Raw genomic sequence first — 25973 nt, forward strand, 5'->3', positions numbered from 1 at the left:
CTGCATGCACACATTCCGTGCCTAACAACACACTATACAATACAAGTAAAATGATATACAACATAATTCTGACAAAATAAATGACATACCTGTACACGAAGAGACAACACACAATAGCTTAGCCCTTGGTGCAGCCACAGCTCTCGGGCACCTGCGTGAGCACATAGAAACTCACTGTCTAATCAGAGACTTCAACACATTAGTTCCCACAATGAGTTCATCAACCTGCCCATCAACAATAAGCACTGGGACTACATAACAGAAGCCATAAAGTTGCATTTTTAAGTCACACATGCCCACTGGGCTAGTTTGTTCCCACCACAATCCACCAGGATAATGTCTGAAGGAGCTAGAAAGTTCCCCTCTACCACTCCTGCCTCCCTCAACCGAGGTACAATATCTGCGCGCAGAGTAGTAGCCATGGACCCACTATCTAACATCCCCTTCAGCTCAACTTTATCCTGTACTAGCACAGTGGTGTAAAACAAACTGTCTTTCTGATTAATTCTCATTGTGTTCTGAAAAATGACTGTGTTGTTCTTGGGTACTGACTCACAAAAGTAAGAATAAACAGATTGGATATCATCATCAGTGGAGGAAAAATAAGAATGCCCCACATTGCCCTCCTCAGAACGGAGGCTTTCTAGTTTTCCTGAGACCTGCCAGTCTGTCCACATCCAGGGTTCTGTCGCTGCCCAGCCTCACTACAGTCAAAGCTCATGTGGCCCGGAGAAAAGCACTTGACACACAGCTGGTGCATGTGACAGTGAGCTTTGGTCCAGTGATTAGTGCTTCCACAGTCAGCGCACTCATGCTGACGTTTGTGGAACTGTTTACGGGGCCCTCTACATTTAACATGTTTAAGTCATTTAGCAGACGCTCTTATCCAGAGCGACTTACAGTTAGTGCATACGTAACTTTTTTTTTTCATACCCCCCGTGGGAATCGAACCCACAACCCTGGCGTTGCAAACACCATGCTCTACGAACTGAGCCGGCCATTCCCTCCACTACCCTAGGCGACGCTGGTCCAATTGTGCGCCGCCCCATGGGTCTCCCGGTCGCGGCCGGCTACGACAGAGCCTGGATTCAAACCAGGATCTCCAGTCCCCCAGGACTGTGTTGTGTTACCTGCTTGACAATAGTATTGATGTCCCCCAGGAGAGCAGCAGCAGGTTGCACGTTGTTCCCCATCTCCTCAGCACACAGATCAACCTTGACATTGACCTTGACATAAATAACGTATGTGGAACGTTACTACAACATACCAGCAACGACACGACAGGAAGAGCGCCATGCGTGACACATGTAACAGCAGCTGGAGGAGTGGCCAAACCTCAAGCTAAACACAACAGAAATAACCAGGCACCACCACATAATGCTAAGGCTGACACACACACGTTCCCTTTTATAAACCGGGTGACTCGAGCCCTGAATGCTGATTGGCTGAAAGCTGTGGTATATCTGACCGTATAACATGGGTCACGTTGAGGGAGGAGGTCAGAGACCTGGCCGTGTTGTGCCAGGATAACAACCTCTCCCTCAACGTGACCAAGACAAAGGAGATGATTGTGGACTACAGGAAAAAAAAGAGGACTGAGCACGCCCCCATTCTCATCGACGGGGCTGTAGTCGAACAGGTTGAGAGCTTCAAGTTCCTTGGTGTCCACATCACCAACGAACTATCATGGTCCAAACACACCAAGACAGTCGTGAAGAGGGCACGACAAAGCCTATTCCCCCTCAGGAGATTGAAAAGATTTGGCATGGGTCCTCAGATCCTCAAAAAATTATACAGCTGCACCATCGAGAGCATCCTGACTGGTTGCATCACCGCCTGGTATGGCAACTGCTTGGCCTCCGACCGCAAGGCACTACAGAGGGTAGTGTGTACGGCCCAGTACATCACTGGGGCCAAGTTTCCTGCCATCCAGGACCTCTATACCAGGCGGTGTCAGAGGAAGGCCCTCAAAATTGTCAAAGACTCCAGCCACCCTAGTCATAGACTGTTCTCTCTGCTACCGCACGGCAAGCGGTACCGGAGTGCCAAGTCTAGGTCCAAAAGACTTCTCAACAGCTTCTACCCCCAAGCCTTAAGACTCCTGAACAGCTAATCATGGCTACCCGGACTATTTGCACTGCCCCCCCACCCCATCCTTTTACGCTGCTGCTACTCTGTTAATTATTTATGCATAGTCACTTTAACTCTACCCACATGTACATATTACTTCAACTACCTCAACTAGCCGGTGCCCCCGCACATTGACTCTGCACCGGTACCCCTGTATATATAGCCTCCCTACTGTTATTTTATTTTACTTCTGCTCTTTTTTTCTCAACACTTTTTTTGTTGTTGTTTTATTTTTACTTTTTTGTTTAAAATAAATGCACTGTTGGTTAAGGGCTGTAAGTAAGCATTTCACTGTAATGTCTGCACCTGTTGTATTACGGCGCATGTGGCCAATAAAATTTGATTTGATTTGATTTGAAATTTATTTTGACTGTTCGAATTACGTTGGTAACCAGTTTATAATAGCAATAAGGCACCTCTGGGGTTTGTGGTATAGGGCCAATATACCACGGCTAAGGGCTGTATCGTCGAGGCACTCTGCGTTGCATCGTGCTTAAGAACAGCCCCTAGACGTGGTATATTGGCCATATACCACACCCCCTCGGGCCTTATTGCTTAAATATAGATGTACTGTACAGCACTAAGACAGCCATGACATTATTTGGAGAGACCACAAAGACTTATAGAGAAGCTATATAATTGATAGACTAAATCCAATAGACTGAGTCAAATACCTTTATACCTGGTTACAATGAAATGTAGTTCACTATGAAATGACCTGTGACTAGGGTTGCAAAATTACAGTTACTTTCCCCAAATTCCCAGAAATCCCTGTTGGAAGATGCCAGAAATCAGAACGGAATAAGCAGAAAATCTGGAATCCGAAAAAAAGAAGGAAAAAAAAGAAACCCTACTGGTGACCTTTGACCTAGCTGGATGACCTTTACTTGGGTGTCAAACCTGGGGGGAAGGCCAAAGTGCAGGATCCAGTTGAGTCTGGCACCAAGTAGGACCACAACATCAGACTGGAGCAGAGCTCTGCAGTCCCCACCAAGACCATAGAACCAGGAGGATAGGAAGAGGAGGAGGAGGAGGAAGAGAGGAGGAGGAGGATAGGAAGAGAGGAGGAGGAGGATAGGAAGAGAGGAGGAGGAGAGCAGGGACAAAACAAAATGTAATGAAAAGAGGCTAGTTATAGGAGTAGTGTAGTTGTTTGATTGACACCAGTTTACATTGACATGACCTGGCCAGGAGAGACTAGTTATAGATAGGGATTTCAGGAGTTTCGTGGTCCGTTCAAATGGTCAGGGAAATTCTTTGGTCCTACTTATACAGTCAATGGTCTGTACATGAATATGATGCCAGCTGAGAGAAGGAGAGGCTGACCTGGAGCGGGCAGCAGCAACACAGTTGGGGTGATCGTCAGGCAGCACCCCTTTACCCATGGGGGTGGGCAGGAAGGGCAGGTCACACCCCTCCACCAGCTCCTTCAGAGCCCCCTCTGCTCTTCAATGGGCTGCACCTGCAGAGGGACACAGACAGAGGGCACTGCCACACGGATTTCAACAGACTGGTCTTCACAACTGGGATGCATTCAGCTGAGCAAAACGTTGTGCAACGTTCAGATAGAAATATAGCATGTAGAACGAACGTGCCTCTCAGACAGGTAGAATGAGAAATCATGTCAACAACATTTGTCGACTGAACGTGGCCCAGTTTTCAACTGAACCGTGGTACAGTGCTATATGTGTTACAGTGCGTCTCAGCTGGCTATTGATCTCTCTTGGACAGACGCACGTAACATAACTGGAAGTAGCGTCTGTCAACAGAATGGGATGTGACAACTTTGTTCCGGTACGCTGATTTTTCACCACTAATCATTTGGACAAATCCCGATTTCGCAGGTGCTCGCATCTTTTCAATTTCAGAACGGGAGGGGACATTTGGCCCATAAACTTGCCGGAAACTTGCAGAGAGTTTCCGTTTAGGGGGGTGGAGAGTTCGCAAGTGGCGTTAGTATCTTTCTCTTAACATCTCCCCAGACCTTATCCAAGTATCTGACGCAATTATGCAAGATTTTAGTTCTGTTTCCCCCAGATTATCTGGCTATTAAAAAAGCAATGCCTACCTTTGCCAATGATGAGTAAAGTCCGTTTGGCTCCTTTCAGGACCGCCAGTGCTTCTGTGATCACCATATGGTCAGCCATACTCACAGGAGGAGGTGGACTACAGGGCACCTCTCTGACAAAGGAAATAATAAATAATAGGTCAAACATTAAACATGTTACCTAGCAACTTTATTGCATATGTAAATAAACCATGAAGGTCTATCGAGGCTTATTGCTATTCTCTGATGAGAATATTTTGGTATAGTGCTATATTTTCTAAGTAATTTAATTTCTGGTTCACTTCAGACGTTAAAAGGTATAACAAGATAAAATAAAAATGACTACGGTGATGTGAATTCAGAGGTATACATATTCAACAGTAACACATTAGTATACATTTTAAATGGATGAAAGACAGTGATGGCCACTAACCTGGCTCTGCTCCTGTCCAATTTAGCATTGACCATGTCCCCAGATATGTCTACGTATACAGCACCTGGACGTCCATACATGCTAGTGCGTGCTGCCTTAGACATACCAAACACCCTTAAATTCAGATCAATTAAGGCTGTGCTGTGCTCTTATGAAGCAGTTAAGGTACCTTGCTAAGCTGGAAAATTAGAGGTCAGAAAAAAGACAATTGCAGGTGATACCAAATGATATGAAGAGGACTACACAGAGGGAGTCAGAGTAGACTGTATACCTTCTCTACGACTGAGGAGATCATATCCAGACTGCTAGACCTAGCAGAGAACTTACTGTACAATCTGCATGCCTCCACCTGACAGAGAAAGAGGACCACAAATAACAAATTATTTCCTCTTTCAGCAATTAAACTGCTAGGGCCAGTTTCCCAGACAGAGATTCTCTATTGAGTTTGCTTTTTAGGCCATGACTAGGCTTAATCTGTGTCCTGGGAAACAACCCCCTAATGTTCAAAAGTCATAAATATCATGGTTCAATCGGTACCTGTGGAAACTCTTGAAACGCCCCAGTGGTCTCTTGGTTTTGATCGGAGGAGCCTCCAATAACAATCACAGGCCTACAGAGAGAGAGGTATGAGTAGTAGGGTCTTCTGTTTGTGGAGTTCTAGCATACCAGCAGTTCATGTTAGCGTTGGCCATTCCACCAAGTGCATGGATGAGTCCCGGTCCAGACACAACCAGACACGCACCTGGACTGGAGAGGAACAGACAGACAGAGGGACAGACAGGAAGACAGGCAGACAGACACACAAAGGGTCAGACAGACAGGCAGACATAATTAGCAATGCAAAAAAGCTATGAAACTGACCCTCACACACTACACGCTCCTGTAGTCTATGTACGGGTAGTTAATATCACATGATTTGGGGAGAGCTGGTTTAGTAATAAAAAGGTGGCTTATGGCTTGTTCATTGCGCATTCCCACATACTTGATTCCTGAGGCTTGAGCTGCCTTAGCTACTTCAATGACTGGAACACCAACTATTCCAAACATATATTCTACATTCTGTAGAGAGTTACATGTAGATACAGTATATTTACCTTTTTTTAAACATTTTTAGTCATTTAGCAGACGCTCTTATCCAGAGCGATTTACAGTTAGTGAGTGCATACATTTTCATACTGAATTGTATATGAATTGTTACAATGTAGTTTAGATTTTCTTTGCATTGACACACACATTGGCATGCATCAACAAGGGTGTTAACATATACTATTCCACATAAACATCTAAATGTTTTTCTACAACAATATTAATAGTTAGCTATACCAGTGCAATGACCTATGGCACACTTTCACAACTCATAGTGTTACATTCTCACTGCCAAGGACATGATCAGTGACTAATATATTATTAGCAACACGGTTACACAGTATAACACTGTTTTATATATATTGCACACACTTCACCTGAGCTTTTAGTGCCTCTGCAATGAGCTGAGCCCCAGTCACATCTTCCATTATTATTGTCGAGAAATCTGTTCAAAGTGCAAACGCGGTTAGCAATGATTTCTTGGACTTGTTGTTCAGTAGCTTATAAATCGTGTTTAGATCTCTTGCAAATCATTAGTTTTGTCTGCTTTCCAGCATGCATTACATGAGTAGCTTTTTCTTCTTCAGTGGGGTTTATAGGCAGTTGGCATCCAACGTTATGGTGCATTACTGCCCCCTATTGTACAGAAGTGTGGACATGAGCCGTGCAATAGCAGTCATGAATATTTAATAAACTAGTAGCATTTTTCTTTTTTTATTGCAAGAAATACATAATAAGCCCTCATTATGTGTTTATAACTGCACTTTACTTAACACTTAACTCAGTTAAGTCATTATGAGTGTATGACAGTATGAAAAAAAAAATGTATGCACTCACTAACTGTAAGTCGCTCTGGATAAGAGCTTCTGCTAAATGACTAAAATGTAAAATGTAAATGACTTGAGTGTATGCATTATAGATATAGGCTTCATAGAAAGTGTTACAAATGTTCTCCTGTCATCTTATAGGAGATCCATTCATGGATTTAGTTATGGCTTGAGAATGTGACTGGTCTACGGAGTTCTCCTTTATGTCTGTCTTTATATGTGACAACAACTTTTCTGTATTATGTGTATTTCCACAATCAATAATCATAAACGGTACTTTTATGTTTGGTATGAGATGTTTGGTAGGCAGCGCATCCTGTTCAGGGTGTCTCTTCGGTTCCCCTTTTGTCTTGAACAGCTGTTGACAAAACACATCAGGACAACTGAGCCTGTGTAAAATACAGAGTGTGCATCCTAAAAGGCACCCTATTCGCTACGTAAGGCACTACTTTTGACAAGGGCCCAGAGAGCTCTGGTAAAAAGTCGTGCACTATATAGGGAATAGGGTGCCATTTGGGACTCTCCCATGTGTATTAGGATTGCATTACAGCGTCCTCACTCAACCTCCTAAAGACAATGACAACAGTTTTGTTCTAATGCTGAGAGACAATAGGGGTGTAGTGAATCTGTAGGGTAAATTTCAGCCCTGCCTTACAGAGGTAATCTCAAAACACAGAGCACCCTACCTTAATCATGATCTTTGGAAACTTATGCATTTTCGGTAGGAAACGCCACTTCCTGTTCTTCTTAGTCTCTTCCCCTCTGGCAGAGGGAAGACGGGCCATGCCGTCAGCCTTTACATCAGCCGGGCTAAGGCTCCTGGCAGGGAATTCCTCAGTAGCATTAAGGTCAGCTACAACACCATGAGTGATGTCACTTGTGGCATTGCTGGTGTCTGAGTGAGAAGAGCACGCTAGTGTGACCGACCTGTGTACAATAACTGGGAGAAGAGGACGCAGCCATTGAAGTCAGTCACTGCATCCCAAATGGCATTCTCTTCACTTTATAGTGCACTACTTTTGACCAGGGCCCATAGGGTCTGGTCAAAAGTAGTGCACTAAATATGGAAGAAGGTGCCATTTTGGACACAACCAGTGAATTTCACATCATAAAACGCAATGTATTGAGCATCATGTTACAATTAAGTCCTATGCAGATGAAAATAGGTACTTTCACTTACCATCCTCCATTGTAGACTTGGACACATAAGTCAGGCTGTCCATCACCACGTCTGTCATCAACTTGATGACCTGATCCAAAACCATTTCAGCCGATGGTGGCATAGGCCTTCCCATACACTGCCCCAGGAGTCTCCTAACAGAAGTCTGGGCAAAGTTGTAAATGAGCTCTGAGGCATCGTCCTTTGACAGCTTCCTCAGGGCTGGTTTAGGCAGCGCTGGTTGAGAGAGGCTTCTGTGGCCAACCATGGATTGAAGCTGGCGGTTTATGGTTATCTCCTGAATGAGACCATGGACCTTTGCGATCAGGTTGCCAGATGCACCTTGAAGGGCTTCAACTGACAGGAGCCTATCCAGATGTTCTTCTGCTGAAGTCATCTCTGGGTCGTCCGTCTTCAATGTGTCCATTATAGTTTTCACTATGATATTGGTGTCAGATATGTTTATTTCTTGTTGGCTCACAAGCGTTGACCGTGAACCTGTCTCGTCCATTGCGATAGAGGTATGGGATTCTGTCCTTGTGATTTCATCGGCAGCGCTCATGTCAGGCAACTGGTCGAGTCTAACATGTTAGTGGCTATCAGACACTCCTCACTTGCAATCTGCCCAACAGATGAACTCTCAGAGTTGGCCACTCTACACTTGATCACATTTAGGATCAAGCTGAGCGTCTTCTTTGCAGTTTTGCTAAAGCCTTCTTGGCTGACTGCCACTGTTACGTCTTTTAGAGCCACAAGAGGTTTGCAACTTTCACTCAATCCACTGCCGTGGAGAGGAGAGGCTCTCTTCAAACTGTTGTTGCTCACAACTGACATACTCCTGGTGGGCAGAGTGACATCCTCACTGCATGTGTCAATTATATGGTGGTCTGTTGAAGAGCCACTCGAAGACACAAGGGCTTTAGACCTTTTAGCCAAACAGACTTTTGACAAAGGCTTCTCACTTCTCACAGACGGAGGGCGGCTCCTGTCCTCAACAAGAGCAGTGTCAGCGGACTTAGAATGTCTGAGTGTCTCCACAGGGGCGGAGTCCAGCACATATTTGGCTGTGGTGACTGACACTGGTGGAAAAGAGAAAAAGATGTTCAGTCTATCCTTTACTCTGTGGTACATGGTTTGAGCAGCATCCAATAAGTTGTCAAAGACAACTCTGGGTTTGAGCTGGAACTCCAGCTTTTTCTCTCCTAGTGGGAAGGAGTCTGCGTCGTCCACAGTGTACTGGGATACACTTTCAAGGTCTTGCATGATAATATTTACTATATCTTCGGCTGTAGAAACCGCATGGTGTGAGAAGGTGGTGCTAGGCATGCTCTGTAGCAAAGAATGGCTGGCTTTGCTAGCAGCTCTGAGAATGGTCTCACTCACAATGTGTTTGGCCTTAGCTCGGAACTCAGCACTGTGAAAGCTCTGGATGGAAATGTTAGAGGTTCTGCTGGCTGCACTAAGAGATCGCGTGAGTGTGGCAATCTCGGCTGATGTCACATCACTCGAAATGGTGAGGTCCTCCAATTTCGAAATTATCGAGTCCAACTTCTGGTTGAAGTCGAAGGATGAATTTGACGTGCTCTCCCCAACGGAAGCGGAGCAGTCTTCCTTTGAAGTGTCCACCCTCAGCACCGAGATCACCTGTTTGATTACCCCTTTAGTGCAGGTGTCGAGGGTGAGCTGGTAGGCTGAGGCTGGGGACTTAGAAAGGTCTTACTGTCTGTCTTCTGTACAGGAGACACTGCCAAAGTGGCCTCAGTTACAGGAGATTCCTGCACAGTGGCCTCAGTTACAAGTAGTCCAGTTGCAGAAAGCTCGATTTGCACAGGAGTATTTTTTCCCTCAGTGAGATGGTGGGAGGTGAACAGCTTCCTTAGTTTGTCCAGGGTTTTGGTATAAATCTTCTGGGAACCTGAACTCACTTCCACCCAGAACATTTTGCGACCTGATTTCGTACGCATGGAGGCCTTATTGACCTCAGATACCTCATGCAGGTCGGAAATAATTCCACCAAAGAGATCAGAGGATGCCTCCTCAATATTCTCTGAGGAAACATGGACAGATAGGATTTCCGACAGTTTCCCACAAGTGTCGGTTTTATCCAGCGCAGCAGTATATGTCACAGCTGCATCCTGAATGACCTGAGTGATGCATTGCTCAGCTTTGACAATATACTCCTCCACTGGTTGACCATGGAGGATGTCAACTTTATCAGCAGGGAGCTCCTTCTGAATACTCACATTCTCCTCTGATGGGCATGGGTTGTTGAAGATAATGCTCTCAGTGACCATCTTAGAGGAGGCGAGAGATGAGTCGAGAAGCAGAGATCTGTATATTGTCGAGGTGGACATCTCTGGGTGCTTTATCACAGCAGCCTCCTCCAAAATGGCCGACGGGCCCTGGAGGATGTCAGAGATATCCATGTCCTCAATGGTCTCTACCAGAGACGATAGTAGGTCTCTGGCTGCCAGGTTGGTAGGTCTCTGGTTCTCAAGCTCTGTTTTGATTGCTTGACAGGCAGTTGCCAGAGCAACAACAGAGCGAGAACACAACTGCTTCAAGGTGGAGTCAGAAAAAGATGATGACAGATCTGTCATGGACATGGTGGAGAGTTGACTCTCAGAGACAAATGGGCTGAGTTTGACAGACACCTGTCTGACCAAGTCCCCAGCAAGAGCTCTCATATCTATTGCTCCACTAGCTGAGTTGTGGGAGCAGGCACTCTGTGGCCTTGACGGGTTCCTGTTATCCAAAAATCCTGTTATCCAAAAAACCTCAAGTACAAGATCCACAACATCGGATGACACTTCTGTCACTCTGTTGTCGGACAGAAATGTACTTGGATGAATGGTGCCTGCATTCACAGTCCAGTCGCAAATGGAGTTGTTGGACTGACTCTGGACTAGTGGAACTAGACAGGTTTCACTTGGACCTTGGCCAAAGAGCTCTGCCATTTTGAGCAGAACTGATCTTAAGACCTTTGACTTGGAAATGTTCAGCAGTGGGTCGTTGTTGGACAGTCTGGTGGATGGTCTGCTAGCCGATCTGTGAACCACTAGGCTTTGTATTTCTGCCGAAATGGCAGTTAGAAAATAGGTCAAGGGGCTGGACGCTCTCCCCTCATTTCCTCCGTTGGCTTTAGCCTTGATGATGCTATCTATGATGATGACTATGACCTGTCCAGCCAGAGGACCCAAGATGGCCTCAAGCTCCCTCTCTAACTCAAGGGGAGACTTGTGGCCGAGCGCAATATGCTCTATGGCATGGGAATACATCTTAGAAGTCGCCATGCTTAGCATCTCTTGGGCAAACTGTTGACTTGCTGAGATACTTCCAGTCAGCAGAACTAGAGTTCCCTGACTGACACTTCGCATTAGCTCAGCCAATCTGGAGTTGAGAAGGTTTATAACCAACTCGACAATACCCATCATAAACTTGCCGTCCGTTGACATTTTGCTAGGTCTGTATTTCTCCTGTCTACTCCGTTTGGGCAGCGGTACGATGTCACCCTGCGACTGGCCGCTCTGGACCATGTCGAAGACAGAGTCCTCAGAGATGCCAAACACAGATCTCAGTGGTGCTGAGTGTTGTCTGTGTCTCATCTCTCTATCGCCACCCTCAGGTGAGGAGACATATCGCTCTTCGTTCTCACTTAGCAAAGAGGTCATGGACCTGCAGAATGCACAACATAAATGAATAGTATATGGTAACAAAATAAAAAATATGATCCAAGAATTTGGGACACAAACTCAACCTTGTTATTATTATTCAAAGGAAGCATTGTGAACCATCTCAAACCACACTCAGAGCAAACATTAACATTCAGAGTAAACGTTTTAGAGTGGTTGTGTAGTATCTAAGTAGTATTTCTCACTAAGTGGATCTGGAATGGATATTTGTACCTATAACAGGAAATACCTGCAAAAAGAGGAGGGGATAGAGCTAGGTATCTGTGAGAGGAGGGGATAGGGCTAGATACCTGTGAGAGGAGGGGATAGGGCTAGGTACCTGTGAGAGGAGGGGATAGGGCTAGGTACCTGTGAGAGGAGGGGATAGGGCTAGGTACCTGTGAGAGGCGTGGATAGGGGTAGGTACCTGTGAGAGGAGGGGAAAGGGCTAGGTACCTGTGAAAGGAGGGGATAGGGCTAGGTACCTTTGAGAGGCGTGGATAGGGGTAGGTACCTGTGAGAGGAGGGGATAGGGCTAGGTACCTTTGAGAGGCGTGGATAGGGGTAGGTACCTGTGAGAGGAGGGGATAGGGGTAGGTACCTGTGAGAGGTGAGGATAGGGCTAGGTACCTTTGAGAGGAGGGGATAGGGCTAGGTACCTGTGAGAGGAGAGGATAGGGCTAGGTACCTTTGAGAGGAGGGGATAGGGCTAGGTACCTGTGAGAGGCATGGATAGGGCTAGGTACCTGTTAGAGGCATGGATAGGGCTAGGTACCTGTGAGAGGCATGGATAAGGCTAGGTACCTGTGAGAGGCGTGGATAGGGCTAGGTACCTGTGAGAGGAGGTGATAGGGCTAGGTACCTGTTAGAGGCATGGATAGGGCTAGGTACCTGTGAGAGGAGGGGATAGGGCTAGGTACCTGTGAGAGGAGGGGATAGGGCTAGGTACCTGTGAGAGGCGTGGATAGGGGTAGGTACCTGTGAGAGGAGGGGATAGGGCTAGGTACCTGTGAGAGGCGTGGATAGGGGTAGGTACCTGTGAGAGGAGGGGATAGGGGTAGGTACCTGTGAGAGGAGGGGATAGGGCTAGGTACCTGTGAGAGGAGGGGATAGGGCTAGGTACCTGTGAGAGGAGGGGATAGGGCTAGGTACCTGTGAGAGGCGTGGATAGGGGTAGGTACCTGTGAGAGGAGGGGATAGGGCTAGGTACCTGTGAAATGAGGGGATAGGGCTAGGTACCTTTGAGAGGCGTGGATAGGGGTAGGTACCTGTGAGAGGAGGGGATAGGGCTAGGTACCTTTGAGAGGCGTGGATAGGGGTAGGTACCTGTGAGAGGAGGGGATAGGGGTAGGTACCTTTGAGAGGAGGGGATAGGGCTAGGTACCTGTGCGAGGAGAGGATAGGGCTAGGTACCTTTGAGAGGAGCGGATAGGGCTAGGTACCTGTGAGAGGCATGGATAGGGCTAGGTACCTGTTAGAGGCATGGATAGGGCTAGGTACCTGTGAGAGGCGTGGATAAGGCTAGGTACCTGTGAGATGCGTGGATAGGGCTAGGTATCTGTGAGAGGAGGGGATAGGGCTAGGTACCTGTGAGAGGAGGGGAAAGGCGTGGGAGTGCGTGTGCTGCAGGCAGTTCTGGCGCTGGTGCACCTGCTGGGTCCTCCACTACAGCTGAATCTGACGCTGCGGCCAAGAGAGGTCACCTCTCCTGCCTCATTACTTCCTGATCCAGAAGAGCTTGGCGAATCAGAGAGCTCTATCTGCATGGTGAGGTCAAGGGCGGGAACAACCACAGTGGATGTAGACTCCATCACCCATGCTACAATATCCATGCACTTGGCACTAAACTCATGTCTGCTCATCTGCAATGTTAAAAGACCATACAGAGTTAGTTTGTTAAAGGGGCTGCACTGATATAAAATGTAGAACCATTTACTCAAGCTAGTCAATTAAAGCAGTGGTTCAGGATTAAAGGTCCTGCAGGATTTCCACAAATGAATGTTTGGTCCATTTTACCAACATTAACTACTTTAGAGGTGACTATAACTCACCCCGGCACGCATATTCTCACTCAGCAGATTCCAATGGCTGAAAAGTAAATAAATGCAAGTACACAATGAACTACATGACATTACCTCTATTATCTTAGACTATGTTATGGATGGACATTACCTCTATTATTTTAGATTACGTTATGGATGGACATTACCTCTATGATTTTAGATTACGTTATGGATGGACATTACCTCTATTATTTTAGATTACGTTATGGATGGACATTACCTCTATTATTTTAGATTACGTTATGGATGGACATTACCTCTATTATTTTAGATTACGTTATGGATGGACATTACCTCTATTATCTTAGATTACGTTATGGATGGACATTACCTCTATTATCTTAGACTACGTTATGGATGGACCTCTATGGAACTAGGCCACACCCAGACATCCCTGATTGGTTATTTGGTCCGTTGAGTCCTTTGTATTGGCCCGAGACTATGGGAGACTCTCAATCTCCTCGCCTCCTTCTCAAAACCCATTGGATGAGAAGGTCAGAAGGGCGGGACCTCTGGCTTTCTCATCCAATGGGTTTTGAGAAGAGAGGACACGAGGAGTATGCAATTGAGATAGGGAACATATCTAGGGGATGCATGGGGAAGCCAAAGAGCAACTTACTCGTCCTTCATGTCCTGCACAAAGGTGTGTAGGTCTGGGTAGCTTCTCTTTCCCCTGCTGAGGGTGAGGCTGGTCTGGGAAGTTTCATCCTTGTGGGTCACGGTAGTGAAGGTCACCACTGCAGCCTGATGGCGACAACAGAAAGCAGAGTTAGGCTGTAATTCAATTTTGCGTCATTAAAACACAAAATATCTCAATGAAATGTCATACATGTAATAGAAAAATACATCAAATACATCAACTTGTCCGAGAGAGATTTACATGGTTACAAAAACGTCACGCCACTTTTTTCCAAGATGGCGAAGTAGTGCAGTCCTGTTTCTGTCGTGTGTCTGTAAATAGCCTGTAAATACCCAGTTTTTTGTATTTTTCGTACATATTTCCCTATCAGACTTTTCATCCTTCTACAAAATATACTTTCCTGCAACCCGCCTCACTCAATGTGGAACGGATTCTATTATCGACTTACCTTTATCTAGAATCTAGAATCTCCAGTTGAAACTAGCTAGCCAGCTAACTAGCTACTTGCTATTAGCCACAGCTAGCGGTGTTTCACCCAGAACATTGGATTTTTTTCCGCGGGATTAATTTTAATCACTGGACATTGATCACCGGATATTCGGCCAGTCTGCACAGCGCGTTATCGACCCAGAACATATCAGTTTTTCCGCCGGAATCACTGAATCACTGGACCTTTAACTCCGGATTCATCGCTACCAGCTAGCTACCACCAGCCAGCTACAACAAAACGGACGCTGTGGTCTGGCTAATCATCCTGAGCTAGGCCCATCGCCCATCTCCCGGCTATCTACCTCTCTGTCAACCGGACGGGACCACCTAGTGTTGACACGGAGCCCCGCCGATCCTACACGACTGGTCTGCCGACGAAATCGTCTGATGTGGTTACGACGTTAACCACGAAGATTCCATCCATCTGCTAGCCCTGGCCCGCTAGCACACGCTAGCCGTGGCCTCTTACTAGTGCTTCACCACCGGACCTTATGATAACTCAGATATACAGCTGATATCTGCTGGACTGTTCCTTTTTACGGTACTACATCCTGTTTAAGTTTAGCCTCAGCCCAAACATGGTTAGTTTATTGTTGTTTCGGTTATTTCTAATTGTACTATATCACTGTAGACCCCCCAGCCTAGCTAAACCTGCCTTAGATAGCTCCTTTGCACCTTCCCCTATACACGCGGAGACCGACTCAATTGATGACTCCAGCGATGCTATCTCTTTCATTGTTACCCAACGCTTAGGTTTACCTCCACTTTACTCATATCCTTCCATATCCTTGTCTGTACATAATGCCCTGAATCTTTTCTATAACACCCGGAAATCTGCCCCCTTTATTCTATGTACCCAACGCACTAGAAGACCAGTTCTTAAAGCCTTTAGCCGTATCCTTATTCTAGTCCTCCTCTGTTCCTCTGGTGATGTAGAGGCTAACCCAGGCCCTGCAGCCCTCAGTATCGCTCCTACTCCCCAGGCGCTATCATTTGATGACTTCTGTAATCGCAAAAGTCTTGGTTTCTTGCACATAAATATCAGAAGTCTACTTCCTAAGTTTGAGTTATTCACTGCGTTAGCACACTCTGCCAACCCTGATGTTCTAGCAGTGTCTGAATCCTGGCTCAGGAAGGCCACCAAAAATTCTGAAATGTCCATCCCCAACTATAACATTTTCCGTCTAGATAGAACTGCCAAAGGGGGTGGAGTTGCAATCTACTGTAGAGATAGCCTGCAGAGCTCTATCATACTATCCAGGTCTGTGCCCAAACAGTTTGAGCTTCTACTTCTAAAAATCCACCTTTCCAGAAATAAGTCTCTCACTGTTGCCGCTTGCTACAGACCCCCCTCAGCCCCCAGCTGTGCCCTGGACACCATATGTGAATTGATTGCCCCCCATTTATCCTCAGAGTTTGTACTGCTTGGTGACCTAAATTGGGATATGCTTAATACCCCAGCCATCCTACAATCCAAGCTAGATGCCCTCAACCTCACGCAAATTATCAACGAACCTACCAGGTACAACCCTAAATCCGTAAACATGGGTACCCTCATAGATATCATCCTGACTAACATACCCTCTAAATACACCTCAGCTGTCTTCAACCAGGATCTCAGCGATCACTGCCTTATTGCCTGCGTCCGTAACGGGTCCGCGGTCAAACGGCCACCCCTCATCACTGTCAAACGCTCCCTAAAACACTTTAGCGAGGAGGCCTTCCTAATTGACCTGGCCCAGGTATCCTGGATGGATATAGATCTCATTCCGTCAGTAGAGGATGCCTGGTTGTTCCTTAAAAGTAATTTCCTCTCAATCTTAAATAAACATGCCCCATTCAAAAAATACAGAACTAAGAACCGATATAGCCCCTGGTTCTCCTCAGACTTGACTGCCCTTGACCAGCACAAAAACATCCTGTGGCGTACAGCATTAGCATCAAATAGCCCCCGCGATATGCAACTTTTCAGGGAAGTTAGGAACCAATATACACAAGCAGTCAGGAAAGCAAAGGCTAACTTTTTCAAACAGAAATTTGCATCCTGTAGCACTAACTCCAAAAAGTTTTGGGACACTGTAAAGTCCATGGAGAATAAGAGCACTTCCTCCCAGCTGCCCACTGCACTGAGGCTAGGAAACACTATCACCACCGATAAATCTACAATAATCGAGAATTTCAACAAGCATTTTGCTACAGCTGGCCATGCTTTCCATCTGGCTACCACTAACCCGGCCACCAACTCTGCACCCTCTGCTGCAACTTGCCCATGCCCCCCCCGCTTCTCCTTCACACAAATTCAGACAGCTGATGTTTTGAAAGCGCTGCAAAATCTGGACCCCTACAAATCAGCTGGGCTAGACAATCTGGACCCTTTCTTTCTAAAACTAGCCGCCAAAATTGTCGCAACCCCAATTACTAGTCTGTTCAACCTCTCTTTCATAACGTCTGAGATCCCCAGAGATTGGAAAGCTGCCGTGGTCATCCCCCTCTTCAAAGGGGGTGACACTCTAGATCCAAACTGCTACAGACCTATATCCATCCTGCCCTGCCTTTCGAAAGTATTCGAAAGCCAAGTTAACAAACAGATCATCGACCATTTCGAATACCACCGTACCTTCTCCGCTATGCAATCCGGTTTCCGAGCTGGTCACGGGTGCACGTCAGCCACGCTCAAGGTCCTAAACGATATTATAACCGCGATTGATAATAGACAGTACTGTGCAGCCGTCTTCATCGACCTGGCCAAGGCTTTCGACTCTGTCAACCACCGCATTCTTATTGGCAGACTAAATAGCCTTGGTTTCTCAAATGACTGCCTCGCCTGGTTCACCAACTACTTCTCAGATAGAGTTCAGTGTGTCAAATCGGAGGGCCTGTTGTCTGGACCTATGGCAGTCTCTATGGGGGTGCCACAGGGTTCAATTCTTGGGCCGACACTTTTCTCCGTGTATATCAATGATGTCGCTCTTGCTGCTGGTGACTCTCAGATCCACCTCTATGCAGACGACACCATTTTGTATACATCTGGCCCTCCATTGGACACTGTGTTAACAAACCTCCAAACGAGCTTCAATGCCATACAACAATCCTTCAGTAGCCTTCAACTGCTCTTAAACACTAGTAAAACTAAATGCATGCTTTTCAATCGAACGCTGCTAGCACCCGCCCACCCAACTAGAATCACCACTCTCGACGGGTCTGACCTAGAGTATGTGGACAACTACAAATATCTAGGTGTCTGGTTAGACTGTAAACTCAACTTCCAGACTCACATAAAGAATCTCCAATCCAAAGTTAAATCTAGAATCGGCTTCCTATTTCGCAACAAAGCCTCCTTCACTCATGCTGCCAAACATGCCCTCGTAAAACTGACTATCCTACCGATCCTTGACTTCGGCGATGTCATTTACAAAATAGCCTCCAACACTCTACTCAGCAAACTGGATGTAGTCTATCACAGTGCCATCCGTTTTGTCTCCAAAGCCCCATACACTACCCACCACTGTGACCTGTACGCTCTTGTTGGCTGGTCCTCACTACATGTTCGTCGTCAAACCCACTGGCTCCAGGCCATCTATAAATCACTGCTAGGCAAATCCCCGCCTTATCTTAGCTCATTGGTCACCATAGCAGCACCCACCCGTAGTCTGCGCTCCAGCAGGTATATCTCACTGGTCATTCCCAAAGCCAACACCTCCTTTGGCCGCCATTCCTTCCAGTTCTCTGCTGCCAATGACTGGAACGAATTGCAAAAATCTCTGAAGCTGGAGACTCTTATCTCCCTCAATAACTTTAAGCATCAGTTGTCAGAGCACCTTACCGATCACTGCACCTGTACACAGCCCATCTGAAATTAGCCCACCCAACTACCTCATCCCTATATTGTTATTTATTTTGCTCTTTTGCACCCCAGTATCTCTATTTGCACATAATCTCTTGCACATCTAGCATTCCAGTGTTAATACTATTGTAATTATTCTGCACTATAGCCTATTTATTGCCTTACCTCCATAACTTGCTACATTTGCACACACTGTATATATATTTTCTGTTGTATTTCTGACTTTATGTTTTTTTACCCCATATGTAACTCTGTGTTGTTTTTATTGCACTACTTTGCTTTATCTTGGCCAGGTCGCAGTTGTAAATGAGAACCTGTTCTCAACTGGCTTACCTGGTTAAATAAAGGTGAAATAAATAAAAATAAAATAAAAATAAAAGCCTACACGAAATACAGCCCTTATTTTATGTGTTTCTAAAATCGCCTATGGGAAAAATTAATGGTGGAAAAACGATTGGAACCATTTCCCTGTTTGACCGCTAGGATTTATGGGTATTATCACACCTCCACTGTAACACTCTATAGAGGGGTTGGTTGTTTAGCAACAAAACTGGCATGCAACTATGGGGCAAAATAGACAGGGTTTGACTTAGACAACATGTAAACTATATTTAGTCTCTAAATGTTTAATGCAAACATAAATACATTTGAACAATGAACTCGTCTCAAATACATTGTTACAGTTGTTGTTGGTTAGCTAGGTAGCGAATTTTAGTCATTGCATAGACATGATATCAGTCAAAACACCTCAAAACAAGACATGGTATCAATAACACCATACAACGAGCTGAAACATGCCATAGAGCTACGATTCCCCACATGGCAGCTTGTTGTTAGCTGAGGTACAGAATCATAACAAGATACACGACTTCCGGCCATCGATGCGCGAGCATCATTTTCGTGACGTCAGCCAACCCTTCTATGGCTCCTGGTCAAAAGTAGTACACTAGCCTACATAGGGAATAGGGTGCCATTTTGGACGAATTTATGAAGGTGCTGTCATAACCTTTGACCCCCATTTGACCCTACTGTACCTTTAGCCAACTCTCATGACTCCCCGGCCATATACTTTCTAGTTTGATATTACAGCATGAATAGCACATTATTTCATTTGTTAAACAATATTTAATCCACAGTAATTAATATAATTGAAGATTTAAAAATAAATAACATGTCTACCTTGAACTCTTTATTCTCCATCTCCTTGCAAAATCAGCACATTTCCTTGCCAAAATGAACGCGCATCCAGAGCGAAAACAAACGCAATCCTCCAGCACTAGGGAGGATTAGACTGAACTGCTCCAGCGGTTTTTGATCAGTTTCAACATTTATCAGTGATGACGTAACAATGACCTGTACAGATTTGACGCACTTTCGATCTCGTGCTGATGCAACACTCTGTGTTGTTGAAAGCTCATGTATGGAAATCCTGCGAGTTGTAAACAAATGTAGGCTATTGTTGCCCTTAAAACTGTAATGTTGAGGACGCCATGAAAAATAAAATACATAACCCACACCGTTAGGCCAAGGTACATGCAATATTCATCACTTTGCCAATAGACTTCTTGTTCCTTGTTGTATGTAGCCTTTCTTTTGGGATTAGCACCACTGTCACCTAGAAATTGATACTGCGGTTGTCACATAAAACAGATAACCCATAGTTCATTATTAAATAACATAACTCATTTCTTTATTTTATTACTCATAAAATATACAGCAATCTTCAGATACTGAAATAATTCATGGGAGTTTCGAATTCAGTCACTATTTCATATGTACATGCTAGTTTCATCCTTTTAAAGAAAAAAAAGGACACGAAAAAACCTGTGAACCTCCTGATCCTGATTTGACGAACATAGCATATGTATTGTACATATTTCCAGTTAAAATTATTTTCAAAAAGAGACAAAAACGGGGGTTTGAACAAGCAATCACATAAAAGGATTGAGTGGTTTCATTTTTTTGAAGAAGTTAAGCAAGCAAAACCTGTCAAAATACATTGATTATAAGACCAAGACAAATAATATATATATATTTTTTTCAACAGAAGAAAATCTAAATGCTGCTGTCCTACCATTGGTTTACAGTGTTTCTCCTCTCCAAGGGAGGCATGTTTTCCCCCTCGTATGCCTCGGAATAGTATCAGTGCTTTTCACAAACGTTGTAGTACTTAGTGTGCATCATTGTTTTCGCTCATACAGCTGCCCCTACTCTCCTAACCTCCCCTCAGTAACTAAAGAAGGCACAAAATGATGACATAAATATCACAAGAAAGAATACATGAATTAATAATTTACTTTCTAAAATATTTTCTAGAGGGCAAAGGACAGGTAGGTTTAATAACGCAAATGTAAAAAGTCCTGTCGCTCACATACAAATGCAAAATCTAAATGGCACCCTATTCTTTATAGAGTACACTACTTTTGACCAGAACCCTATGGCCCTGGTCAAAAGTAGTGTACTATAAAGGGAATAGGGTGCCATTGGGGATGGACATTCTTTGAAATTACTCATGAGAGCAAATACTACGATTCTTTGGTTCCCACAGAGGGTCAGGAGCTTAAGACATTAATGATTTTATTAAAATGTTTGTTCATAAAAAATAAATGATTTCCCCTCCTCCCACATGGATTACAGACAAGAGGCTAGGTGCGTTCTGACTGTCTTAGTGTGCAGATAAACATGACCATCACTCTCATAAAACTTAAATGAAACATCACTCCTTATGTTTTTTCTCAGGCCAAAACGCTCAATCCCATTTCTACTGTCAAAACAGGTTTTGAAAAGGCTTCTTCCACATCTTTTGGTCCATGTCTGTTTTTCACTCAGTGAAGTGCTACTATCCCCTTGGACTACAGGTTATTGCCGTCATAAGGTGTCCGTCTGTCTGTTGGCTGGACAGTTTCTACCGTTTAGGACCTTTGTGGGTAAAGGTAAAGGTGGGGTATAGCAGCAGCAGTTCCTCTGAAGTCCAGTATCTGCTGGAAGGACACCTGGTGGTATGAGAGGATGAGTGTGGCCAGCCAGCCTGTTGTGCCTCCCCCTCTCCCTCCCTCCCTCCCTCCATTTCTCTCTCTCCAACTGCGGGACTCTTAAGGCTCCTGTGCGGACTGTCTCGGCTCGTGCCCTCCCAAAGCTGGCTGTGGTGATTTAAGACACGGTGTGTATGTGTGGATTTGTTTGTGGCCTCTGCCCCACTTCACTGTCCATCCGCCTGCCCTTGGCTCCCCTCCTGGGCAGCGACCACCACCCCCCTCAGTATGTCTTTGAGTCTGAGTCGTTGAGTTCCTCATCCTTGTAGAAGCCTCCATCGTGGTCGCGGTGGCCGATGTTGTTGAAGCTGCAGTAGGAGCTGTGCTCGCTGCGCAGCACGGGCAGGCTGTCGAAGGTCACACTCTTGGAGGGGCTGGTGGTGTAGTGGTTAATGGCACTGAAGGACAGGCTGGGCGCCGGGTTGCAGGGGGACACGGGCATCATGGTGGCCAGGATCAGCGCCAGGCAGTCCGCCACGTCTTTGTTGGGGGCGCAGGCCAAGGCAGGTGTGTAACCTGAGGGGTTCAAACAGAACAGCAGAGGGTCACTTCAGGAGCATCACCGTTTACTATAACACTTTTGGTGAAAAACATGAAATAACACCAGGCTAGGAGATACAAAGTTAAGACAATAACCAAGCAGTGGACTAGAGAGAAACATTTGTGGACACATTGAGAAGAGAAGTACAGAAGAAAACGGTGTTAGCGTTATGGATCTTACCATTCTCATCGACTGCGAGCACACTAGTAGCTCCTGAACCACCACCGTCAGACCATTTCTGGCTGCAACGTGTAACGGCCTGAGGAGAAAGTCCCGTTAGATTAGCCAGCAGCAAATGAGGATACCTCCCAAATGCCAGACTATTCCCTATATAGTGCACTTCTTCTAATTCTTCTGGCCCAATTAATACAGCTGAACCATACGTACGTCTGTAAGGCTGCGTTAGTCAAGTTGATGAGGTTCCTGTCTGTAATCTTCTCCAATATCAACAAAGCACTGGTTTCATGCCCCTTTAAAAACCAGAGTCAAACATGTCAGACCAAAATTTCAACCAGAGAGAGCCAACTGTTCAGATGAACGTCATCTTCATGTGGGGATGCTCACCTTACTGCAGGCCAGATGAAGAGCAGTGTTCTTGACTGCATCCTGCAGGGTGAGCTCTGCTTTGGCACTGCTCACCAACAGCTCTGACACAGACAGAGAAACATAAAGAAACTCAATTAGGAAATTAAGCGACTTATTAAAATGTAAAACAGACATGTTGAACTTAAGCCGGCTGGGCGAGGCAAAGCGGAGGAGAGGGGGCTGCGTACCGACAGCGTTGGTTTGTCCGTTCTCAGCAGCCATCATGAGGGAGGTCTTCCCGGAGGCATCGGGGGAGTTGACCTGGGCGTTGTGGCCTAGCAGCAGCTGAAGACACTCCACGTGGTCCGTGAAAGCCGCCGCATGCAGGGGGGTCCTGGAGAGAGAGGAAACTTATTTCACCGATATCATGTAGGACTGTTGTAAACAAGTTTGTTCAATTAACCCTGTTTATACCATAGAAATATAAAATCACTAATAGATGTATTAAAAGTAATCTACAATCCCTCATCCAACCCCAGAGGTCATTTTATTCCCAAGACAACATTATTCTCCAGAAGAAAAGGACTTTGTCATGTGCTGTAGTTACCGGTTCTTGGTGTCAGTGGCGTTGACAATGGCCGGCCCCAGAGTGTCAATCAGCATCTCTGCAGCCCCCTCGTTGTCATTGATCACAGCTCAGTGGAGGGGGCTGAACGAGTTGCCCTCGGTCTTGTGGAAAACCTCCTGTTCCAGCAGCACCTCTACACACGTGTCATGGCCTAGTGGAAGATTGATTCATACCGGAAAAAGATGACGTCGCTGCAGACCACAACAATACTCTCAGAGAAAGCTACACATCTGACAATGGGGAAGTCACAAAATATGTTTTAGCTACAACATATGCTATGTCAATCCCTGACAAAGTCCTGTTTCAGTGTAAGGTCCTCCACTGAGAGTCATAACCCCCTAATTCTGTTGTAGTCTTGTTCATTCCCCCACATGGCTCCGTCCACACCAATCGAATGCTTTTCAAGCCACAAGAGGGAGTGAATGAGTGTACACTTCATGGAGGAGAGAACAGAGCTACAGTCCAGTTAGTCAGTACGTACCGTTGTATGTAGGGGTGTAACGATCCATCTACTACATCGATGTATCGATTTATATTCCTATGATCCAACTACATCGATCTGTGCTCGGCGAGTTGGCCTTTTGGACAACATATATCACTCTAACATCGTTTTAAAATGTAATAAATCGATTGTATCGATACTAGGAAATAACCCATTGGATTTAAGCACGTCAGACTTTATATGGATGTTTTTTCTTAGCACTTTTAATGATAAAGGCTTTAAACATTACTCGATTCAGTCTGCCTATCCGTGACGTCATCGCCCCACGCCAGCAGCAGCGCAAAGGCGCAAAGACAACAAAACATAGCATGGCGGACGACAGAGGAGAAGCCGACGAGCGAGAAATTATCAAGCCACCATTGCGGTCCTTACAAGGAACAGGAATCTAGGAAACTTCACCTGCACTGTCCAGTATCCAGGTATTTATTTCAGTCACACTGGTTGAATTTTTGGCTAAAAGGTTACTGAATCGATTTCAAGTCACTGAATCGTTTCGGATCGTATCGTTCTAAATGAACCAATATCGTCCTTGAATCGTATCGACAACCACGAATCGTGATACAAATCGAATCGTTACACCCCTAGTTGTATGGCCTGCCTAATTCAGGGACATGTTTACGGTGCTGAAGAGAGAAAATCAGAAAAGATCTAGTGTTCCGTTAGTCCAGTACGTACCGTTGTAGCAGGCCCAGTGTAGTGGCGTGTAGCCCTGGTTGTCTGTGATGACGGGGAGGGTCTCCACTGACTGGGCGGCGTGTAGGAGCCCCCCCAGCACCCCGATGTGTCTGGATGCCGCCGCCAGGTGGACAGGGGTCCGCCCCTTACAGTCCCGAACCAGGAAGCTGGCGCTGTGCTGCAGCAGGGCCTCCACACACTCCTCATGACCCGTCAACGCCTGGGAGGAAGGGCGGGGAGACAAGAATGGATTTGAATAACTAATAATCAATGATATAATAATGAATCATCAATTATTACAAATGATGTCTGGAGGCAGGTCCCCCTACAGGGATGAATACACCACTACCCATGGACAACTACTTTTCTGAAGATAATATGTATATTTGAGCCTCCCCGTCTCTTTCTGTGTGTGAGCGTATACAGCCAGCTCTCCTCCTCACCCCTCTGTGTAGCGCTGTTCTGCCCCACTTGTCTTTGGCTTCTACGCTGGCTCCCTTGTTGAGCAGTGAGTACACACAGTCTGTGTGTCCGCTCAGCACCGACAGCATCAGAGGGGTTCTGATACACAAGACAACAAGGTCATATTACAAACTGGTAATAACCAGGCTGAGTCCCAAATGGCAACCTATTCCCTATATGGTACACTACTTTTGACCCGAGCCCATAGGGTTCTGGTTTAAAGTAGTGCACCAAGTAGGGCATAGGGTGCCATTTGGGACGTAGACCTAGTGTCAAAATCTCTTTATTTCAGGAATTGTATCCAAAACCCAATTGACTTACTGTCCATTCCCGTCTTGAACGTCCACTGCACTCTGGAGGTCAGCATTTCCAATCAGCAAACGCAAACACTCCGAATGACCGTTGGTAGCTAGAGGAGGATAAACAGAGAGGATATAAGAATGTGAGATGATTGACCGTTGGTAGCTAGAGGAGGCTAAACAGAGAGGATATAAGAATGTGAGATGATTGACCGTTGGTAGCTAGAGGAGGCTAAACAGAGAGGATATAAGCTGATTGCTGGACGACTATTACCTTCACATGAACAGACAGATTTCTAGAACAGTGGTATTGGTAGATGACATCCTCATGATGTTAACACAGCAGATAATAAAACATTTTGGGGCTGAGGCCCTCGAAGCCTGTCACCTGCTAGCTGTGTACCTGGCTCTGGATAGAAGTCCCCCTGTGCACTGATCTAGGATCAGCTTACCCTCCCCAGATCCTCAGCAATAATGACAAAAAATGACCTTAGATCAGTGTGTAGTGGGCATTTTCACACTATGCTATATAATATCCCTAGAGTGGACATTGGCGTCCTAGCAACATGACCAAACAAATGTCCATCTTGGTAAGGAAAACTTTTGAATTACAGAATCTCTAGGTCTTACGTGATATCCTATGCGTACCTGCAGCGTGGATGGGGGTCCTCTTCAGGGTGAAGTCTTTAACCAGGATGGAGGCTCCCTGGTTGATGAGGACGTCAACACACTCCACATGGCCTTTAAAGGCATTCAGGTCCAGAGGGGTGCGCCCCTGGCTGTTCCTCACGTCTAGATCCAGCAGAGACTGAACCAGGACCTCCATAGCATGGTGGTGGCCGTGGTACGCCTGAATGGAAACAAACACACAGTCTGAAGCAAAGTCCAGTGGTATGCCTGAACAGATATACACTCCTAAT

At 45.7% G+C, this 25973-nt stretch overlaps 1 pseudogene across 1 annotated transcript in view; it reads right to left on the minus strand.

Moving 5' to 3' along the window:
* Nucleotides 1-1088: 1088 nt before the first annotated feature.
* Nucleotides 1089-25973, minus strand: part of LOC311125940 (2-hydroxyacyl-CoA lyase 1-like) — a 65694-nt pseudogene continuing 40809 nt past the window's right edge. Inside the window, exons 2-9 of the transcript in view lie at nt 5277-5357; nt 5148-5220; nt 4882-4959; nt 4611-4705; nt 4199-4311; nt 3457-3592; nt 3003-3108; nt 1089-1214 (exon numbers count right to left, since the gene is read on the minus strand). The product of the transcript in view is annotated as a 2-hydroxyacyl-CoA lyase 1-like (transcript). The remainder of the gene's footprint in view (nt 1215-3002; nt 3109-3456; nt 3593-4198; nt 4312-4610; nt 4706-4881; nt 4960-5147; nt 5221-5276; nt 5358-25973) is intronic.

This window comes from Coregonus lavaretus (assembly GCF_964263955.1).
Source record: "Coregonus lavaretus genome assembly, contig: HAP1_SCAFFOLD_409, whole genome shotgun sequence".
Classification (NCBI taxonomy): Eukaryota; Metazoa; Chordata; class Actinopteri; order Salmoniformes; family Salmonidae; genus Coregonus; species Coregonus lavaretus.